General features: G+C 59.7%; 1 non-coding gene across 1 annotated transcript; it reads right to left on the reverse strand.

The window, feature by feature from the left end:
• Positions 1 to 2,626: 2,626 nt before the first annotated feature.
• LOC131862767 (5S ribosomal RNA) lies at positions 2,627 to 2,745 on the reverse strand. The gene has a single exon (XR_009361704.1). It is a non-coding gene; the product is annotated as a 5S ribosomal RNA (ribosomal RNA).
• Positions 2,746 to 15,000: the final 12,255 nt, after the last annotated feature.

Genomic DNA, 15,000 nt, shown 5'->3' on the forward strand with positions numbered 1-15,000 from the left:
GGCTCAAGATGGCACCAGCATTCCCTTTTTCTCACTATCTTTCAAAACGGAAATTTTAAAATCTCGTTTTTTTTTTGCCTTTTATGGAAATTAGTGAAGGCATCGCATCAAAGGTGCGCACCTCGCTGCCCACCTTGGTGTGCTCCGAGGTGCCCACCACGGTGCGCAACGCCGGTGCGAACCCGGGAGCGCCCCGATGTGTGCTCCAAGGTGCGGCGTGCACGAAGTCGGACCCCGGTTTGCCCCGGGTGCGCACCTCGCGTGCACCTTGGTGCGCACACCTTGGCTGGGTTGCGCGGCCTGGTGGGCACCATGGTGCGCACCAAGGAGCGCTCCGAAGTGTGCTCCAAGGTGCGGCGTGCACGAAGTCGGAGCCCGGTTTGCCCCGGGTACGCACCTCGCGTGCACCTTCGCCGGGGTGGGCACCTCGGCTGGGTTGCGCGCCCTGGTGCGCACCAAGGAGCGCTCCGAAGTGTGCTCCAAGGTGCGGCGTGCACGAAGTCGGAGCCCGGTTTGCCCCGGGTGCGCACCTTCGCCGCGGTGCGCACCATGGCGTGCACGAAGTCGGAGCCCGGTTTGCCCCGGGTGCGCACCTCGCGTGCACCTTCGGCGGGGTTGCGCGCCCTGGTGGGCACCATGGTGCGCACCAAGGAGCGCTCCGAAGTGTGCTCCAAGGTGCGGCGTGCACGAAGTCGGAGCCCGGTTTGCCCCGGGTGCGCACCTCGCGTGCACCTTCGGCGGGGTTGCGCGCCCTGGTGGGCACCATGGTGCGCACCAAGGAGCGCTCCGAAGTGTGCTCCAAGGTGCGGCGTGCACGAAGTCGGAGCCCGGTTTGCCCCGGGTGCGCACCTCGCGTGCACCTTCGCCGCGGTGGGCACCATGGCGTGCACGAAGTCGGAGCCCGGTTTGCCCCGGGTGCGCACCTCGCGTGCACCTTCGGCGGGGTTGCGCGCCCTGGTGGGCACCATGGTGCGCACCAAGGAGCGCTCCGAAGTGTGCTCCAAGGTGCGGCGTGCACGAAGTCGGAGCCCGGTTTGCCCCGGGTGCGCACCTCGCGTGCACCTTCGGCGGGGTTGCGCGCCCTGGTGGGCACCATGGTGCGCACCAAGGAGCGCTCCGAAGTGTGCTCCAAGGTGCGGCGTGCACGAAGTCGGAGCCCGGTTTGCCCCGGGTGCGCACCTCGCGTGCACCTTCGCCGCGGTGGGCACCATGGCGTGCACGAAGTCGGAGCCCGGTTTGCCCCGGGTGCGCACCTCGCGTGCACCTTCGCCGGGGTGGGCACCTCGGCTGGGTTGCGCGCCCTGGTGCGCACCAAGGAGCGCTCCGAAGTGTGCTCCAAGGTGCGGCGTGCACGAAGTCGGAGCCCGGTTTGCCCCGGGTGCGCACCTCGCGTGCACCTTCGCCAGGGTGGGCACCTCGGTGCGCACACCTTCTCAATGTTTTCTTGCCTTTTCTGGAAATTGGTGAAGGCAGCGCATCAAAGGTGCGCACCTCGGTGTGCTTCGAGGTGCGAACCCGAGAGCGCTCCGAGGTGCCCACGAAGTCGAAAGTCGGGTTAATTGCATTGTTTTCCCCGGGTGCGCTCCGAGGTGCGCAACATCGGCGCGCACCAAGGAGGGCTCCGAAGTGTGCTCCAAGGTGCGCACGATGGCGTGCACCTCTGGTGCGCACGATTCGGAGCTCGGTTTGACCGGGGTGCGCACACCTTGGCTGGGTTGCGCACCTTTTGTGCGCTCCAAGGTGCGCACGAAGTCGGAGCTCGGTTTGCCCCGGGTGCGCACCTTCGCCAGGGTGCGCACCTTGATGCGCACGCCTTGGCTGGGCTGCGCACCTTGGTGGGCGCCATGGTGCGCACCTTTCGTGCGCTCCAAGGTGCGCACGAAGTCGGAGCTCGGTTTGCCCCGGGTGCGCACCTTGGTGGGCGCCATGGTGCACTCCGAGGTGCCCAAGATTGGTGCGCACCAAGGAGCGCTCCGAAGTGCGCTCCAAGGTGCGCGCGAAGTCGAAAGTTGGGTTAATTGTCCGGTTTGCCTCGGGTGCGCACCTTGCGTGCACCTTCGCCAGGGTGGGCTGGGCTGCGCACACCTTGGCACCCGCGTTTCCTTCATTTTAAATTTTTTTTTTTTACAATCTCTCAAGTGGGAAATTCTATAATCTCAACTTTTTTTGCCTTTTCAGGAAACTTTTGAATGGAGCGCATCATTGGTGCGCTCCGAAGTGTGCTCCAAAGCTCTCTCCAGCTGCGTGCACCTGCCCCGGCCGCGCACCCGGCCCCGCCCAGCTTCGCTCACCTGTCCCGGGCGTCTGGTGCGGAACCTTAGAGTAAGAAACATCACCGTGCACCTTGGCCAACGTGCGCGACTCGACCGAGCGCGCACTGGCCGAGGTGCACACCGATTTCACCTGGGTGCGCGCGCAGCACCTCGGGCGCACCGGGGTGCGCGCACAACGCCCGGGTTGCACCGTGGCCTGTGTGCTCGGGGCGCCTCGGGTGCGCGCTCGGTGTCGCCCCCGCGCGCGCGGTAGTGCGGGCAGCGCACCCCGGCCCGGCCCGGCCCCGACGAGAACGCAAACGGGCAAAAGGTTTATTCAAATAGCATTGCGACGCCCGGCGAAAAACTAAAAAAGGGTGCAACACCGGGACTTCCCGGGAGGTCACCCATCCCAGTACTACTCCGGCCCAAGCGCGCTTAACTGCGGAGTTCTGATGGGATCCGGTGCACTAACGCTGGTATGATCGCACCCGTTATGAGCTTGTCGCAGTGTGTACTTAGCAAACCGCGACCCACGTGCGAATCCACCCCGGCCACCCACCCCCGTCGAGGTGCACACCCTCCCTCGCGAAGTGCGCCCCGTTCGCCAAGTGTGAGCCCTGCCCGGGTGCGCGCACCTTGCTAGGGCGTCGGGTGTGCACCCGGCCCGGCCTACGTGCGTGCACCTGGAGGGGGCGTCGTGTGCGTGCAGTGTCCCGTCTGCAACGCGGTGCCCACACACCACCTCGGGCGCAACGACCTGCGCTCACATGTGGGCCGAGTGCACCTTGGTGCATGTTCGGGGCGCCTCGGGTGCACGCTCGATCTTGCCCCGGTGCACCAAGGCGCTCGGTTTGCCCCGGGTGCGCACTTGGTGCAAGGTGGGCACCCAAAATAGGGATCAAGCACCAAAACACAAGTTTCGGGATGCAAAATGGGACCCAAGGACCACAAATGCGTTCCAAGACCCATGATGGGTCCACGAGAACAAAAATGTGTTCCGAGACTTAATAAACAAATATTGGGTTTTAGGAGAAGAAACATGCTCTGATGCCCAAAACGAGAATCGACCCCGAAAAGGCCACAGGCCAAAAGTGGGATGCGAGACAAAAAAAAATGGGACCCGAGGACCAAAATTGGGTTCCCAGGTCGAAGACAGGGCAACCGGACAAGAAACGACCTCTAAGGCTCGAAATGAGTCCCGACGACTAAAACTTGACAAGAAGCACCCATCAGGCACCCAACTCGACACCCATGGGATGCCGACCCACCCGGGCTTCCACCTAGCACACCTTGGCACCCACCCACCCTCGCACCCAACCTCGCACCCAACTTAGCACCTTTGAACCCACATTGGCACTCACCCTGACCCTGGCACCTTGGAACCCACATTGGCACTCACCTTGACCCTGGCACCCACCTTTGCACTCACCTTGGGACCCACCCTGGCTCCCACCTCGGCACCCACCCAGACACCCACCTTGGTTCCTTGGCACCCACCTTGGATCCTTGGCACCCACCCCGACACCCACCTTGGCACGCAACTTGGCTACTTGCCACCCACCTTGGCTCCTTGACGCCCACCCCGACAACCACCCCGTGACCTACCCTGGCTAGGGTTGGTGCACACCCACCCTGGTGCCCACCTTGGCACCCACCCTATGACCCACCTTGGCACGCACCTTAGTACCCACCCCGTTACCCACCCTAGGACCCACCCCGTGACCCACCTTGGCCAGGGTGGGTGCACCCACCCTGGTGCCCACCTTGGCACCCACCCATCCTAGCACCCAGCCTGTGACCGGGCTTGGAACCCAACCTTGCACCCGCACCCGTCTTGGCCAGTGTGGGTGCGCACCCATCCTGGCACCCACGTTGTGACACACCCTTTAACCCACGCACCCTAGCACCCACGTTGGCACCCACCTTGGAACCCAACCTAGCAACTTGGCACCCACCCCGTGACCCACCTTGGCATCCACCATAGCAGTCGCCGACTTGGCACCCACCTCGGCACCCACCTTGACACTTGTGGACCCACCTTGCCACTCACCCTAGCATCGACCCATCCTAGCACCCACCCTGGCACCTTTGCACCCTAGCACTCACCCATCCTAGCACCTAACCTGTGACCCACCTTGACACTCACCCTCGCACCCACCTTGGAACCCAACCTAGCACCCACCCACCCTGACACCAACCCTAGCACCTACCCACCCTTGCACCCACCCTGTGACCCATCTTGGCACCCACCCATCCTACCACTCAACCTATCACCCACCTTCTCACCCACCTTGGCATCCACCTTAGCACCCACCCACACTGGCACCTTGGCACCCACCTCGGGCAAGGTGGGTGCACACCCACCCTGGCACCCAATTTAGAACCCACCGAGCATGTTACCCACCTTGGCACCCACATTGCAGCCCACCCTAGTACCCACCCTATGACCCACATTGGCATCCACACCCTAGCACCCAGGCACCTCGACACCCGCCTTGACACCCACCCTAGCACTGAACCTGTGACCCACCTTGGAACTCACCCTAGAACCCACCCACCCTGTGAACCACCTTGGCATCCACCTTAGCACCCACCCACCTTGGCACCCACTCTAGCACTCACCCATCCTAACACCCAACTTGTTACCCACCTTGGCACCCGCCCTCGCGTCCACCTTGAAACCCACCCTAGCACCCACCCACGCAGGAGCCCACCTTGGCACCCAACCTAACACCCACGCATCCTGGCACCCAACTTGTGACCCACCTTGGAACCCACCCTAGTACCCACCTTTGAACCCACTATATCACCAACCCACCTTGGCACCCACCCTATGACCCTCTTTGGAATCCACCCTAGCACGCACCCACCCTGGCACCCACCATGGAGCGCACCCTAGCACCCACCCACCTCGGCACGCACCTCAACACCCACCTTGGTGTGCGCACTGCGCCAACCTCTCAAAGACCCTATGTGGTGCGCTCCAAAGTGTACACCTTTGGTGCGCTCCAAGGTGCGCACCTTTGGTGCACACCGAGGTGCACACCAAAGTGTGCACCGAGGTGAGCACCAAAGTGCACTCCAGGGTGCACACCAAGGCGTGCACCTTTGGTGCGGTCAATGCAAACGAATTCGGAAGTTGGGGTCGATGTCCTAATCGCTGCTGCAGACTACACGTATGAGAATCGGACAAATAGCTTTATATAGGGGAGGTGTTGCGTTTGATGGGTCGACTCCCCTGGTTGTGTGCACTGCACCAACTTCAAAGACCCTGTCTTGTTTAAGAAGTCAAAAGTTGGGGTGGATGTCCTAATCATTGCTGCAGTCTACGCATGTATGAGAATCAGACAAATAGCTTATATAGGGGAGGTGTTGCATTCGGTGGGTTGACTCCCCTGGTTGTGCGCACTGCGCCAACCTCAAAGACCCCGCATAGCAGAAGAAGTCGGAAGTCGGATTTTGGTGAGCACCAAGGCGTGCACCTTTGGTGCGGTCAACGCAGACGAATTCAGAAGTTGGGGTGGATGTCCTAATCGTTGTTGCAGGCTACACATGTATGAGAATCAGACAAATAGCTTATATAGGGGAGGTGTTGGGTTTGATGGGTCAACTCCCTTGGTTGTGCGCATTACGCCAACCTCAAAGACCTTGTTTTCGTTAAGAAGTCAAAAGTTGGGGTCAATGTCCTAATGGCTCCTGCAGGCTACACATGTATGAGAATCGGACAAATAGCTTATATAGGGGAGGTGTTGGGTTTGATGGGTCGACTCCCCTGGTTGTGCGCATTACGTCAACCTCAAAGACCTTGTTTTCGTTAAGAAGTCAAAAGTTGGGGTCGATGTCCTAATTGCTCCTGTAGACTACACATGTATGAGAATCAGACAAATAGCTTATATAGGGGAGGTGTTGGGTTTGATGGGTTGACTCCCCTAGTTGTTCGCATTACACCAACCTCAAAGACCTTGTTTTCGTTTAGAAGCCGAAAGTTGGGGTCGATGTCCTAATTGCTCCTGCAGGCTACGCATGTATGAGAATCAGACAAATAGCTTATATAGGGGAGGTGTTGGGTTTGATGGGTCGACTCCCCTGGTTGTGCGCATTGCGCCAACCTCAAAGACCCTGCATTGCGGATGAAGTCGAAAGTCAGAGTTTGGTGTGCTACAAGGTGTGGTCGAAGGTGCTCACCTAGGTGTGCACCTTTGGAGCACAGGAAAAGTGCCCTCCAAAAGTGCGCACCTTTGGAGTGCACAAAAGTGCCCTCCAAAAGTGCGCACCTTTGGAGCGCAGAAAAGTGCCCTCCAAAAAGTGCCCTCCAAAAGTGCGCACCTTTGGAGCGCAGAAAAGTGCCCTCCAAAAAGTGCCCTCCAAAAGTGCGCACCTTTGGAGCGCAGAAAAGTGCCCTCCAAAAAGTGCCCTCCAAAAGTGCGCACCTTTGGAGCGCAGAAAAGTGCCCTCCAAAAAGTGCCCTCCAAAAGTGCGCACCTTTGGAGCGCAGAAAAGTGCCCTCCAAAAAGTGCCCTCCAAAAGTGCGCACCTTTGGAGCGCAGAAAAGTGCCCTCCAAAAAGTGCCCTCCAAAAGTGCGCACCTTTGGAGCGCAGAAAAGTGCCCTCCAAAAAGTGCCCTCCAAAAGTGCGCACCTTTGGAGCGCAGAAAAGTGCCCTCCAAAAAGTGCCCTCCAAAAGTGCGCACCTTTGGAGCGCAGAAAAGTGCCCTCCAAAAGTGCGCACCTTTGGAGCGCACAAAAGTGCCCTCCAAAAGTGCGCACTTTTGGTGCGCACCAAGGCGCTGGTTCGGTCGTTGCAGGCGAGTTCGGAAGTTGGGGTCGATGTCCTGAGCGGAGGTGCAAACTACACAGGTGTCGGAATCGGACAAATAGCTTATATAGGGGAGGTGTATGCTTCGATGGGTCGACTCCCCAGGTTGAGCGCACCGCGCCAACCTCAAAGACCCTACGGTATGGATGAAGTCGGAAGTTGGGTCCGATGACCGATTCGATTAGTAGGTATGCTCATGAGGTCGGAATTTGGGTCCGATGACCTGCCATGTGCAGGAAGGCGAATGTTGACACTGTGCGTTGCAAGGTGCACACCAAGGCGCTGGTGCGGTCTTTTTAGTCGAGTTCGGAAGTTGGGGTCGATGTCCTGATCGGAGGTGCAAGCTACACAGGTGTGGGAATCGGACAAATAGCTTATATAGGGGAGGTGTATGCTTCGTTGGGTCGACTCCCCGGGTTGAGCGCACCGCGCCAACCTCAAAGACCCTACGGTATGGATGAAGTCGGAAGTTGGGTCCGATGACCGATTCGATATGTAGGCATACTCGCGAGGTCGGAATTTGGGTCCGATGACCTGCCACGTGCAGGAAGGCGAATGTTGGCACTGTGCGTTGCAAGGTGCGCACCAAGGCGCTGGTTCGGTCGTTGGAGGCGAGTTCGGAAGTTGGGGTCGATGTCTTGATCGGAGGTGCAAACTACACAGGTGTGGGAATCGGACAAATAGCTTATATAGGGGAGGTGTATGCTTCGTTGGGTCGACTCCCCGGGTTGAGCGCACCGCGCCAACCTCAAAGACCCTACGGTATGGATGAAGTCGGAAGTTGGGTCCGATGACCGATTCGATATGTAGGCATACTCGCGAGGTCGGAATTTGGGTCCGATGACCTGCCATGTGCAGGAAGGCGAATGTTGGGACTGTGCGTCGCAAGGTGCGCACCAAGGCGCTGGTGCCGTCGTTGCAGTCGAGTTCGGAAGTTGGGGTCGATGTCCTGGTCAGAGGTGCAAACTACACAGGTGTGGGAATCGGACAAATAGCTTATATAGGGGAGGTGTATGCTTCGATGGGTCGACTCCCTGGGTTGAGCGCACCGCGCCAACCTCAAAGACCCTACAGTATGGATGAAGTCGGAAGTTGGGTCCGATGACCGATTCGATACGTAGGCATATTGGCGAGGTCTGAATTTGTGTCCGATGACCTGCCATGCGCAGGAAGGCGGAATTTGGGTCCGATGACCGAGTTGATGGCGTGCCATGCGCAGAAAGGCGGAATTTGGGTCCGATGACCGAGTTGATGTTGATGGCCCGCCATGCACAGGAAGGCGGAATTTGGGTCCGATGACCGATTTGAAGGCGTGCCATACGCAAAAAGGCGGAGTTTGGGTCCGATGACCGAGTTGATATTGATGGCCCGCCATGCGCAGGAAGGCGGAATTTGGGTCCGATGACCTGACATACGCATGGAGTCCGACTCGGGGGCCGATGTTCGATTCGATGACTTGCATTGTGGGTAAAGTCGGAAGTTGTGGTCTTTGACCCGATTCGATGACCAGACTTCGGCTGCTTGAGAATCGGACAAATAACTTATATAGGGGAGGTAGTGTTCTCGAGCATCCTCCCCCCGTGCCCGTTTATGTCGATTGATGCTGGTGCTCGACTGGTTGGAGCGCTCGGATGCAAAAATCTTGCACCAGGATTTATCGATTGTGATGGACACGGCAAGTCTCCTGATTGCTATGCAGGAGCTCATCGTGAATCTCTATGCGGCCTTGGTATGGACTCGACCTGCGGAATGGTTCGGCAATGGTAGTCGCTCCAACACGTCCTTGCAATGGCCACAGAGGTGATTCGACTAGAGCTCCAGTCTAGCTTTTGGGTTGCTTGGCGGACTGGTATAGCCGCGATCGAGTTCCGGCCATGAACGTTTTAGATAGCTCTTGGGCTTTCTGGGACGGAAGTCGGAAGTTTGGGCTGTTGTCCGATTTGATGACCATTCTTCGGATGTGTGAGAATCGGACAAATAACTTATATAGGGGACTGTGTTGTCTCACGCAGCCCCCTCCGTGCCCCTCTATCTCGACCGATGTTGGTGCTTGAAAGGGTTGGGATCGCTCGGATTTATAAACGTGCACCACCATTTGTCGAGTGTGAGGGACGCGGCAGGTCTCCTAAATGCTATGCGGGCGCTCTCTGAGAATCTCTATCCGGCCTCGACACAGACTAGTCTTGCTGAATGGTTTGGCACTGGTAGTCGATCCAACACGTCGTTGTTGTGGCCGCCTAGGCGATTCGATTCGAGCCCCCGTCTAGCTTTTGGGTTGCTTGGCGGATTTTGCCCTATCCGCAAGTGAGCTCGGTCCCTAAACGTTCGAGAAACCCGATTGCTATGCGCCGACTCTCTTTCTTGCGAGCCTCCATCTAGCTTTTGGGTCTCTACGGAACGGAAGTCGGAATCTGGGACCGTTGTTTGATTCGACGAGGCAGACTACGGTTGTGCGAGAATCGGACAAATAACTTATATAGGGGAGGTGTTGACTGGAGCATTCTCCCCCGTGCCCCTCTAACTCGACCAATGCTGGCGCTCGAACGGTGGTAGCGCTCGGATTTTCATTGAGCGCCAGCATTGGTCGATTTAGAGGGGCATGCGAGATTCCCGAATGCTATGCGAGGGCTCTAACGGAAATGTCTATTGGTTTCGGTATGGATGCAATTGCGAGTGGTTCGGCAAAGGTAGTCGTTCCGATGCGTCCATGTCGTGGCCAAATCGATAATTCGATTTGAGCCCTCGTATAGCATTTGGGTCTCTCGATGTGATTACGCATTCCAGTCCCTTTGGGCACTGCTTGAGCCGCATCCCAGGGGGTTCCCTTCCCAATAATCTGCCTCGCAACCCGATTGCTATGCGGTGAGGCTCCTCGGCCGCCTCGGAACTATCTGTGTATCAGACGCATCGCGGGATAAGGGGTTGGCAACGGTAGTCGCCCCAAGCGCGTCCGATGCTTGGACCATTCCGAGGCGGCCCTGAAGCCTCTTCCGTCTAGCCGTTGGGTCCTTCTCGCCGCATCCCTCGCCTCGCACCCCGATTGCTATGCGGTGAGGCTCCTCGGCCGCCTCGGAACTATCTGTGTATCGGACGCGTCGCGGGATAAGGGGTTGTCACTGGTAGTCGCCCCAAGCGCGTCCGATGCTTGGACCATTCCGAGGCGGCCCTGAAGCCTCTTCCGTCTAGCCGTTGGGTCCTTCTCGCCGCATCCCTCGCCTCGCACCCCGATTGCTATGCGGTGAGGCTCCTCGGCCGCCTCGGAACTATCTGTGTATCGGACGCGTCGCGGGATAAGGGGTTGTCATTGGTAGTCGCCCCAAGCGCGTCCGATGCTTGGACCATTCCGAGGCGGCCCTGAAGCCTCTTCCGTCTAGCCGTTGGGTCCTTCTCGCCGCATCCCTCGCCTCGCACCCCGATTGCTATGCGGTGAGGCTCCTCGGCCGCCTCGGAACTATCTGTGTATCGGACGCGTCGCGGGATAAGGGGTTGTCACTGGTAGTCGCCCCAAGCGCGTCCGATGCTTGGACCATTCCGAGGCGGCCCTGAAGCCTCTTCCGTCTAGCCGTTGGGTCCTTCTCGCCGCATCCCTCGCCTCGCACCCCGATTGCTATGCGGTGAGGCTCCTCGGCCGCCTCGGAACTATCTGTGTATCGGACGCGTCGCGGGATAAGGGGTTGTCACTGGTAGTCGCCCCAAGCGCGTTCGATGCTTGGACCATTCCGAGGCGGCCCTGAAGCCTCTTCCGTCTAGCCGTTGGGTCCTTCTCGCCGCATCCCTCGCCTCGCACCCCGATTGCTATGCGGTGAGGCTCCTCGGCCGCCTTGGAACTATCTGTGTATCGGACGCGTCGCGGGATAAGGGGTTGTCACTGGTAGTCGCCCCAAGCGCGTCCGATGCTTGGACCATTCCGAGGCGGACCCGAAGCCTCTTCCGTCTAGCCGTTGGGTCCTTCTCGCCGCATCCTTCGCCTCGCACCCCGATTGCTATGCGGTGAGGCTCCTCGGCCGCCTCGGAACTATCTGTGTATCGGACGCGTCGCGGGATAAGGGGTTGTCACTGGTAGTCGCCCCAAGCGCGTCCGATGCTTGGACCATTCCGAGGCGGACCCGAAGCCTCTTCCGTCTAGCCGTTGGGTCCTTCTCGCCGCATCCCTCGCCTCGCACCCCGATTGCTATGCGGTGAGGCTCCTCGGCCGCCTTGGAACTATCTGTGTATCGGACGCGTCGCGGGATAAGGGGTTGTCACTGGTAGTCGCCCCAAGCGCGTCCGATGCTTGGACCATTCCGAGGCGGACCCGAAGCCTCTTCCGTCTAGCCGTTGGGTCCTTCTCGCCGCATCCCTCGCCTCGCACCCCGATTGCTATGCGGTGAGGCTCCTCGGCCGCCTTGGAACTATCTGTGTATCGGACGCGTCGCGGGATAAGGGGTTGTCACTGGTAGTCGCCCCAAGCGCGTCCGATGCTTGGACCATTCCGAGGCGGACCCGAAGCCTCTTCCGTCTAGCCGTTGGGTCCTTCTCGCCGCATCCCTCGCCTCGCACCCCGATTGCTATGCGGTGAGGCTCCTCGGCCGCCTTGGAACTATCTGTGTATCGGACGCGTCGCGGGATAAGGGGTTGTCACTGGTAGTCGCCCCAAGCGCGTCCGATGCTTGGACCATTCCGAGGCGGCCCCGAAGCCTCTTCCGTGTAGCCGTTGGGTCGTTCTCGCCGCATCCCTCGCCTCGCACCCCGATTGCTATGCGGTGAGGCTCCTCGGCCGCCTTGGAACTATCTGTGTATCGGACGCGTCGTGGGATAAGGGGTTGTCACTGGTAGTCGCCCCAAGCGCGTCCGATGCTTGGACCATTCCGAGGCGGCCCCGAAGCCTCTTCCGTGTAGCCGTTGGGTCCTTCTCGCCGCATCCCTCGCCTCGCACCCCGATTGCTATGCGGTGAGGCTCCTCGGCCGCCTTGGAACTATCTGTGTATCGGACGCGTCGCGGGATAAGGGGTTGTCACTGGTAGTCGCCCCAAGCGCGTCCGATGCTTGGACCATTCCGAGGCGGACCTGAAGCCTCTTCCCTCTAGCCGTTGGGGCTTTCTCGCCGCATCCCTCGCCTCGCACCCTGATTGCTATGCTGTGAGGCTCCTCGGCCGCCTTGGAACTATCTGTGTATCGGACGCATCGCGGGATAAGGGGTTGGCAGTGGTAGTCGCCCCAAGCGCATCCGATGCTTGGACCATTCCGAGGCGGCCCTGCAGCCTCTTCCGTCTAGCCGTTGGGGCCATCTCGCCGCATCCCCCACCTCGCACCACGATTGCTATGCGGTGAGGCTCCTTGGCCGCCTCGGAACTATCTGTGTATCGGACGCATCGCGGGATAAGGGGTTGTCACTGGTAGTCGCCCCAAGCGCGTCCGATGCTTGGACTATTCCGAGGCGGCCCTGCAGCCTCTTCCGTCTAGCCGTTGGGGCCATCTCGCTGCATCCCCCACCTCCTCGGCCGCCTCGGAACTATCTGTGTATCGGACGCATCGCGGGATAAGGGGTTGGCAGTGGTAGTCGCCCCAAGCGCGTCCGATGCTTGGACTATTCCGAGGCAGCCCTGCAGCCTCTTCCGTCTAGCCTTTGGGGCCATCTCGCCGCATCCCTCGCCTCGCACCCCGATTGCTATGCGGTGAGGCTCCTCGGCCGCCTGGGAACTATCTTCGTATCGGACGCATCGCGGGATAAGGGGTTGTCACTGGTAGTCGCCCCAAGCGCGTCCGATGCTTGGACTATTCCGAGGCGGCCCTGTGGCCTCTTCCGTCTAGCCGTTGGGGCCATCTCGCCGCATCCCCCACCTCGCACCCCGATTGCTATGCGGTGAGGCTCTTCGGCCGCCTTGGAACTATCTTCGTATCGGACGCATCGCGGGATAAGGGGTTGTCACTGGTAGTGGCCCCAAGCGCGTCCGATGCTTGGACTATTCCGAGGCGGCCCTGCAGCCTCTTCCGTCTAGCCGTTGGGGCCATCTCGCCGCATCCCCCACCTCGCACCCCGATTGCTATGCGGTGAGGCTCCTCGGCCGCCTTGGAACTATCTTCGTATCGGACGCATCGCGGGATAAGGGGTTGTCACTGGTAGTCGCCCCAAGCGCGTCCGATGCTTGGACTATTCCGACGCGGCCCTGTGGCCTCTTCCGTCTAGCCGTTGGGGCCATCTCGCCGCATCCCCCACCTCGCACCCCGATTGCTATGCGGTGAGGCTCCTCGGCCGCCTTGGAACCATCTTCGTATCGGACGCATCGCGGGATAGGGGGCTGTCACTGGTAGTCGCCCCAAGCGTGTCCGATGCTTGGACCATTCCTAGGCGGCCCTGAAGCCTCTTCCGTCTAGCCGTTGGGGCCTTCCCGCCCCATCCCTCGCCTCGCACCCCCGATTGCTATGCGGTGAGGCTCCTCGGCCGCCTTGGAACCATCTGTGTATCGGACGCATCGCGGGATAAGGGGTTGGCACTGGCAGTCGCCCCAAGCGCGTCCGATGCTTGGACCATTCCGAGGTGGCCCTGAAGCCTCTTCCGTCTAGCCGTTGGGGCCTTCCCGCCCCATCCCTCGCCTCGCACCCCGATTGATATGCGGTGAGGCTCCTCGGCCGCCTTGGAACTATCTGTGTATCGGACGCATCGCGGGATAAGGGGTTGGCACTGGTAGTCGTCCCAATCGCATCCGATGCTTGGACCATTCCGAGGCGGCCCTGCAGCCTCTTCCGTTTAGCCGTCGGGGCCTTCCCGCCGCATCCCTCGCCTCGCATCCCGATTCCTATGCGGTGAGTCTTCTCGGCCGCCGCGGAACTATACCTGTTATTGCTACTGCATCCTTCGGCTGGTAACCTCCTCTGCCGCCTTGGAACGTTCTCTTTGTCGGACGCGTCGCGGGATAAGGGGTTGGCACTGGTAGTCGCCCCAAGCGCGCCCGATGCATAGACCGCTCCGAGTCGACCTTGCTTTCAGCCTCTCACATGCATAGACCTCTCTGAGTCGACCCTGCAGCCTCTCACGTTTAGCCTTTGGAATCTCGCCTCACAACATGATTGCTATCCTTGATGCATCCCTTGCCTCGAGCCCTGATTGCTTTCTTGGCTGCATCCCTCCTCTCCTCACAGCCCGGTTGTCATCACTGCTTCATCCGTCGCTTCATGCATTCTGGCTGCTGGGCCCTTCCCACCGCACACCTCGATTGCTATCTCTTCTGCATCACACACCCCGATTGCTATCTCTGCTACATCCCTCGGCTCTCACTTCTGCATCCTTCGCCTCACACCTCGATTGCTATCAATGCTGCATCCGTAACCTCACACCCCGATTGCTATGCGGGGAGGCTCCTTGGCCGCCTTGGAAATTTCTGTGTGTCGGACGCACCGCGGGATAAGGGGTTGGCACTGGTAGTCGCCCCAAGTGCGCCCGATTCTTAGACCGCTTCGAGGTGACCTCGTAGCCTCTTTCGTCCAGGCTTCCTGCCTTCAACGCCCTTTTTACACCTCGATTGCTATGCGCGGGCTCGTTGGCGTCTATCACCTCTCTGCGAAGAGTGGCACGATGATTGTTGGGGTAAATCGTAGCAGTCCGATCTCTGGCCTTGGGCCATTGTGAGGGCTGATCGATTTCCTGTGCGCATCTCGTGTTCGCCCAGTAACAGACTCGACGACTTGTAATCGGTCTTGTTCCCGATTGTTCCTGGAGGTAGTCTTCGGAACTCTTGGATTTGACCTGTCACTCGAACTGTCCTCTTCCGAGGATGCTTGTGTGTGTGTGCTTGTGCCATTTCCTTGGCGGTATTAACGAGATATTAAAGAGCGGAGTGAGCGCCTCGCCCAGCTATGTTTGGGGCTCTCACTCCCTTACCCGGTGTGCGACCGCTTTGCACGTAGGTTGCGGAGCATCGCGACTCTTTCGATGTTTGGCGGTTGTCTTCCG

The sequence above is a fragment of the Cryptomeria japonica genome, unplaced genomic scaffold (genome assembly GCF_030272615.1).
Source record: "Cryptomeria japonica unplaced genomic scaffold, Sugi_1.0 HiC_scaffold_51, whole genome shotgun sequence".
NCBI classification, from domain to species: Eukaryota; Viridiplantae; Streptophyta; class Pinopsida; order Cupressales; family Cupressaceae; genus Cryptomeria; species Cryptomeria japonica.